The sequence below is a fragment of the Galeopterus variegatus genome, unplaced genomic scaffold (assembly GCF_000696425.1).
Source record: "Galeopterus variegatus unplaced genomic scaffold, G_variegatus-3.0.2 Scaffold11164, whole genome shotgun sequence".
Taxonomy (NCBI): Eukaryota; Metazoa; Chordata; class Mammalia; order Dermoptera; family Cynocephalidae; genus Galeopterus; species Galeopterus variegatus.
Window position 1 is genome coordinate 5,838 of NW_007737275.1, and position 6,159 is coordinate 11,996.

A 6,159-nucleotide genomic window follows, 5' to 3' on the forward strand; every position below is an offset into this window, starting at 1 on the left:
GGACAAAACAGGGCAAACAGCAGGGAGGTAGAGGAAGGAAAACTGTCCACCACGCATTCCAAAGGTGGGCCCCTGTTTGTCCCTCCTCTCTATCCTCGAGCACTCCCTCACCTCCGGGATCTGCCCAAGAGGACTTTGTAAGCAAGTCCCAGCATTAGGCTTTGGAAGGATTGAAATTGACTGTTTGCTCAGCCAACTGTGAGTACCGTCCCTTGTGTAGCCTGAAAAAGCAGTGCTTTTCCTCCCAATTACTAGTCTCAGAATTTATGTATTAATTTTGCACAGTACATAAGCATATGGCATTTTTACTCTGATGGATGGAGCCCTGGGTTTAAAAGTTTGGACAATCCCACTCCAGGACATATTCTCTAAGACATTCCAGCGATAAGAAATCACATTGGTGGAAGAACAAAACAAATGCTGGGTGTGCCTGGAAGGTCTTAGAGCTCAAGGTGCAAAATTCTGCTGGCTAGAGAGGGTCAAAAGATGAACTGAGAGGCAAAGCTAGAGGAAATATCACATTAAACGCCTGGAAAACTCACAGGAAAGATAAGGTACATGATAGTCTCTGGACTCAAAATGTACAAACCTTACAGGAAAAAAGAGGGGCACTGAATCACTCAAGGCTCAGATCATTCAAGTTGACACCCCGTTCCAGCCAGCTGACTATCAACCCTGGAGCCTCAGTCAGGGCCCCACTGTCTCCAGTAGAAGCTGGGCCATCTGAAGACAGAGGGACAAGTACAGGTGTATCAGGGGGACAGCTTCTGGGTCGCAATGGTAAAAGAGCAGCCAGACTTGCCAGCCAGATGTATGACTCAGGCAGGATGAGGTATATGCGGGAACTGGCATTTTCTAGCACGCTCACGGAATCAGTAATATTTGAAGTAAGAAAGCTTTGGAGCACAGATAAAGCTCATCGATTGAATTGCTTATGGGCCCCTTGGGGTCGCGTTCAAGGCCCTGGTAAGAGATCAGCCCTTTGCTCCTAGGCATCTGTTTACCAGCAGAACCAGGGCAGATTTTAAAACTCTAGTATTTGATGTAAAAAGCCACAAACCCACTAAAGTGGCTTTTTAAAAATTTTAACTAATTCACGCATTAGTGTAGTACAGGGAAGGTAAGTAAACTCAATTCTGAGTCTCTGACATCAATCATTGCAGTTATTTAACTTTATTATATTTTAAAATCAGAAAACAGAAAAACAGTATTTATACTAACACCTGAGGACTGTTCAGTTGGACACAGCACCTTCCTACAAACAATGTGAAACAAGACTAAGTTTAAGTAAGAATCTCGACTTCTAACATATAAGGAATAACACAGGTGAAGCCATCCTTTCAATAGCTGCATTCATGTCTAAGGCACGTTTGTCTTTCTAAAAAGAAAATGAACATTCTTGCCCCAGGTGAGCATTTTATTGGCATTTACAACAAATGGTAGAACATGAACAGGACACTGCAGCATCAGACAGATAAAACACATGAGAGGGAGATGATATCTACACGTGCATCTTTAAATTCTCTTCTGAGGAAAAATTCTCATGGACTTAATTATAGAAGTTGTCAATCCCTGATATTTCCTCTTTTAGTTGTTTTGGTTCCAGATGTAAAACTGAACCAAAGCCAAAGTTTTTTCACTATTTCCTGCATGAAGTATATTTGTAGACTATACAATGAAAATAATAAGCAGACATAAAGGATGAACTTCCAACTTAAATATGCAAACACTAACATGTTAAATGGATTTTAAAGAACTAGACTGAACTGTAATATAGTTCTGCAATTCTTGTCATAACATTTTTAGATGATACTTTCACAAAACAAAAACTAGTAAGGGCAGAAAAATGATCTTACACCAAGAAGGCACTGGTCCCCCTAGAAGTAAGCCCAATCTTAAATCGCACATTTTTTTCAATTGAAGTAGAATATTTCTTCTTTAACTCTTTCAATGTAGTGGCATAGCTTCATGGCTGTCCCCAGCTTCAGCCCCATATAATTCATCATCACATCAGTCGTGAGTAGTAGCAGGGCCTTCCCATCAATTTCCTACAGAGAGAAAGAAATTATACTAATTAATAATGCTCTCATATTTCATCAGAAAGAGGTTACTTCTTTATATATAACAACAAATAAAAAGAACTAGAGAGCAGCTCATCCCAGAAGTATATTCTTGGAATATGCATCTACTTTATTAAAACTATTAAAAATATAATTTGGACACTGATGCATCATTTGATAACTTACAAACTCACTTTGAATTTTAAGAAAAAGGAAATTTAACCTAAAACTTAAAAAACGAACTGTGTCAAACTACCTAATTTTAAATAGTGGGTGTTGAATAAAATACTACATATTTCCAACAAACAGGAAAAAGTATAAGTGGAAGAAATGAATTTCAGACAGTCAACGTTCTGAGCAGGGCTGGCAATGAGAGTAAACCCACATCAATGCAAACTGGGAGTGTGCTATACACAGCTGTGCTTATGTTGAAACCCACTTCGTTGTCCGAGGCCAATTAGATACTAAAACGAATTACTGATTTTCTCACCATAGTGAAAATGGTACATCGGACATGTGGTGACCAAATTTTATTTGTTAGTACACAGTGCCAAAATATTAGTTGATAGTCAGGGAGCATCCTCCTAAAAGTCCCTGTTATGTTGATGGACCAACTTCCGCTGCTGAAGCATATTTCATTGTCACAAGTTCCAGTTTAAAAATAAAACTTTACTTAATCATGTATCACTGTCTGGAAAGACCTGAAATCCCTTATAAAACGACCGTTGTCAGGCAACTTCTATACTTTTTCTCCTAAGTACAACCAGAAATTAAGAGAAAAGAAAACTTATAAAAATGTAGCCCATGAGGTTTCTTTGCAAGCAGGAGGGTATCGGCATCACAAATGGTGAATAACCATATAAGATTAACAGAGCCAATGGGATCAGTTGCTGGATTCATTGGGTGTCATAACAAGAAGGCCACCCTGTTACCGCTTGTGGTCACCCCCTCCTCCACATGGCCCTGGGGCTGAGCCGGGAGCAGGTGTGTGTATGTGTGGCCGGGGGACCCTTGTATCTGTCATCAAAAAAGGGAGGTCCACCTGAGGGTGGCGAAGCTGAATCATCACCTCTTGGGTACTTGAGACTGTTTAGTATATTACGCACTTGGACACCCATTGAAAGAACAGATCATTAACCTACCATTTAAGGATCTAACCTTTCTCACATATGGAAAAATCAGTTGATAGGGAGCCCCCACCATTCACACAACTCTCTATCCAACTGAAAGGCCTGCACAGAGGTCATTCAAAGGCATTAGGTTAGGAAAACTGGAGAAAAAGGTACATTACATGGTGCCTGAACAGGTTGGCGAGGGGGCCTAATATCTGAGGATCTGCATGTTGCAGAAACAGGATCACTTTATCGACGGACCAGGCTGAAGGATCCTCAGAGACATAGGGGTCAGGCTCTACTAGTGAACTTGTAGCTTCAATGGGGAGAAAGAAAGACACATCACACTTGACCTGCTCAATATGCTGTAATAAGAGATATTATTAGGTAGGGAGTAACGGTCTCATTCCTCGAATCTTCTGTAAAATACCCCAGCAAGGACTCAGGACTCCAACTGCAAAATCTAGTGAAGGCCTGTGTGAAGATGCTGTAAGGATGGCTGCACAGGAGCATCCCATCTGACCTCCCCCAAACAACAGAAGCAGCTTCAGAAGTAACCTTAGAGTCCCACACATAAAAGGCACTCGATAAAAGTTATCATTACGAATATCACCTAAAACCATCCCTCAAAAGAAAACACACCGCTTCCACTACCTTGCATCAAGGATGCTGATGAATATGGTTCAATAGTGCTATATGTAATGTGTGTCACTGCAAACTCACCACAACCAGAAGGGCCGTAGATAGATGGTACAGTATGTCTCTTCCCCAGGAAGACTGAGTGACTCTTCATTTCACGGGTATATACTGAACTGGACTCTCCCTGGGTCAGCAGGACTGCAGGTGCTACCCCGGAAGCTGGGGCATTTGGAAGGATGCTGTTGTTTTTAGCTGCCCCTGGGCTGGTACCGGAGGGCAGTAAAGAAGTGCCCGGCAGAGGGTTATCAGGCACGAAAGGAGGCTGATATGCATCTGCAGACAAGCGTCGAGGACTCAGGCTGAAGAACATCTCACGCTCCTTCTGCTCCTGCTCCATGACCAGTGACTCCTGCTCTGCTTCCTGGGATTCCTCTGACTGATTAAACCCCCCTTCGGGGATGCTCTGGGAATCCATCTCCCACCTCCGCACTGGTGAAGTTGGGCTATAACTTACACGGTAGGAGAATGAACTGGGAGACGCCTGCTTCCTCATTGTCTGGGATTTACGTCTTCTAGACAGCCAGGACTTCTAATCTCTGAAAGCATATCCAAATGGCTTCTGAAATGACACAAACCCACCGTAAATCAAGGGTGAGTAAAAAAGGAAATAAAATTAGTACATATACATTAATATTTATTTTCCATGCAACATTGCTTTGTATTATTAAAAATAAAGGCTCTGCTTTGATTATATAATGAAGTTTTATGCCTCTTCCACCCTACATTTTAATTGTATTTCAGGTATTATAGTTATAACCATTAAAATGGTCACTGTCATGCATTTATCGGACCTAAACTTCAGCTTTCTTCCAGCAGAGCCTTATTCCGCTATCTGCTACTAAGGCAACTTTCGATCAGTCTTACTAAACTCACAGTTCCTAGTTGTATATCACTTTTAGCTGATTAGCAATTTTAGAAACCAGAGGTTTATCACAGTTGTGACAACAGTTTTTAAGAACACTTACACGATTTTACCACAGTGATTTCACATGGAGATGGTGGATTTTTGAAACGTTTGCATGGATGGCATCAAATTTCTTATCCAGGTTTTGAATAGCTTCATATATAGCCTATTATAATAAAAACTATTAGTAGTGCCTATTTCAAAAGAAAACTAACATATGTGAAAATACTATTCAGCCAAATTTTAACTCCTAGACAGAATGAAATTTCTCAAGCCATCAGAAATGTCTTGTTTCCTACTGTAGGCCTGGTCGCAGGTGACACAGAGCAAAACTGGCTGTGATGAGAAACCACAACCTTTTCCTGTACTCCTCCACTCCTGGTAGGCTTTGAAAGAAGCTTTGATGCTGGAACGTGAATGTAGCACAACTCCTCTAACCATCACATTTATGATAGAGTCACTTCACACCAAGGAAGATGCTATTTTAGGAAAGCAAAGTGCAAAAGTGCTACAAGGCCAAAAGTCACTTTTCATATACACTCATGCATCACATAACAACGGGGACACATTCTGAGAAATGGATCATTTGGCAATTTCTTCCTTACGTGAACATCATAGAGTGTGATCACACAAACCTAGACACACCCTGCTCCTTTATACTCTATAGGACCACGATCCTAAGATGTGGTCCACTGTTGACCGAAATGTCGTTATGTGGCACATGACTGTAATGACTTATGACCTGAGAGACTGAGTGCTCTGCTTTACAAAGATTGTTAAGGTAAACGTGGTTTTTGTCTTCAAAGTATTTGAAAATCATGCAGTCAACAGTTAACCTTACAAAACCATTAAGTGCACTTCCCCTACATGCTAGTCAGTTATGTGACTGATAAAAATCTGAGAATTCTTCTTGAAATACACAGAAATTTCAGGCAAAAACACACTTGAATAACAGGTCACAAACATTTCCTCATTCATTCATTCAAGTAAACATTTACTGAGGTCATACCACCTGTCAGAACTACTCTCCTAGGATCTGGGAACATGGACATAAAGGAGAAAAAGCTCCTGTCCTGGTGGAACTCTCCTCTTAGCTGCGGAGAGAGACAACAGACAATTTCAATAGAGAAAGTGATTGACAGCCTGGAACAGGGGTCCTCAATGTGTGGTCCCCGGACCTGCAGCAGCAACATCACCTGCAAGCTTCTTAGAAATGCAAACTCACGGGCTCCACCCCAGACCTACTGAATGCAGAGCTCTGAGGGTGGGGGCAGTGGACTGGGTTTTCACAAGCCCCCCCAGGGGATTCTGACACATGCTCAGGTGTGAGAACCACTGGCTGCGGCACTGAGGCAAACAGTACAGGCTCTAGGGCACAAGGTTG

General features: G+C 41.7%; 1 long non-coding RNA gene across 1 annotated transcript; it reads right to left on the reverse strand.

The window, feature by feature from the left end:
- Positions 1-1,152: 1,152 nt before the first annotated feature.
- Positions 1,153-3,982, reverse strand: LOC103610449. Its single transcript, XR_552214.1, has 2 exons — positions 3,896-3,982; positions 1,153-2,048 (listed from the first exon to the last, which is right to left on the reverse strand). It is a non-coding gene; the product is annotated as an uncharacterized LOC103610449 (long non-coding RNA).
- Between the last annotated feature and the right edge of the window lie 2,177 nt (positions 3,983-6,159).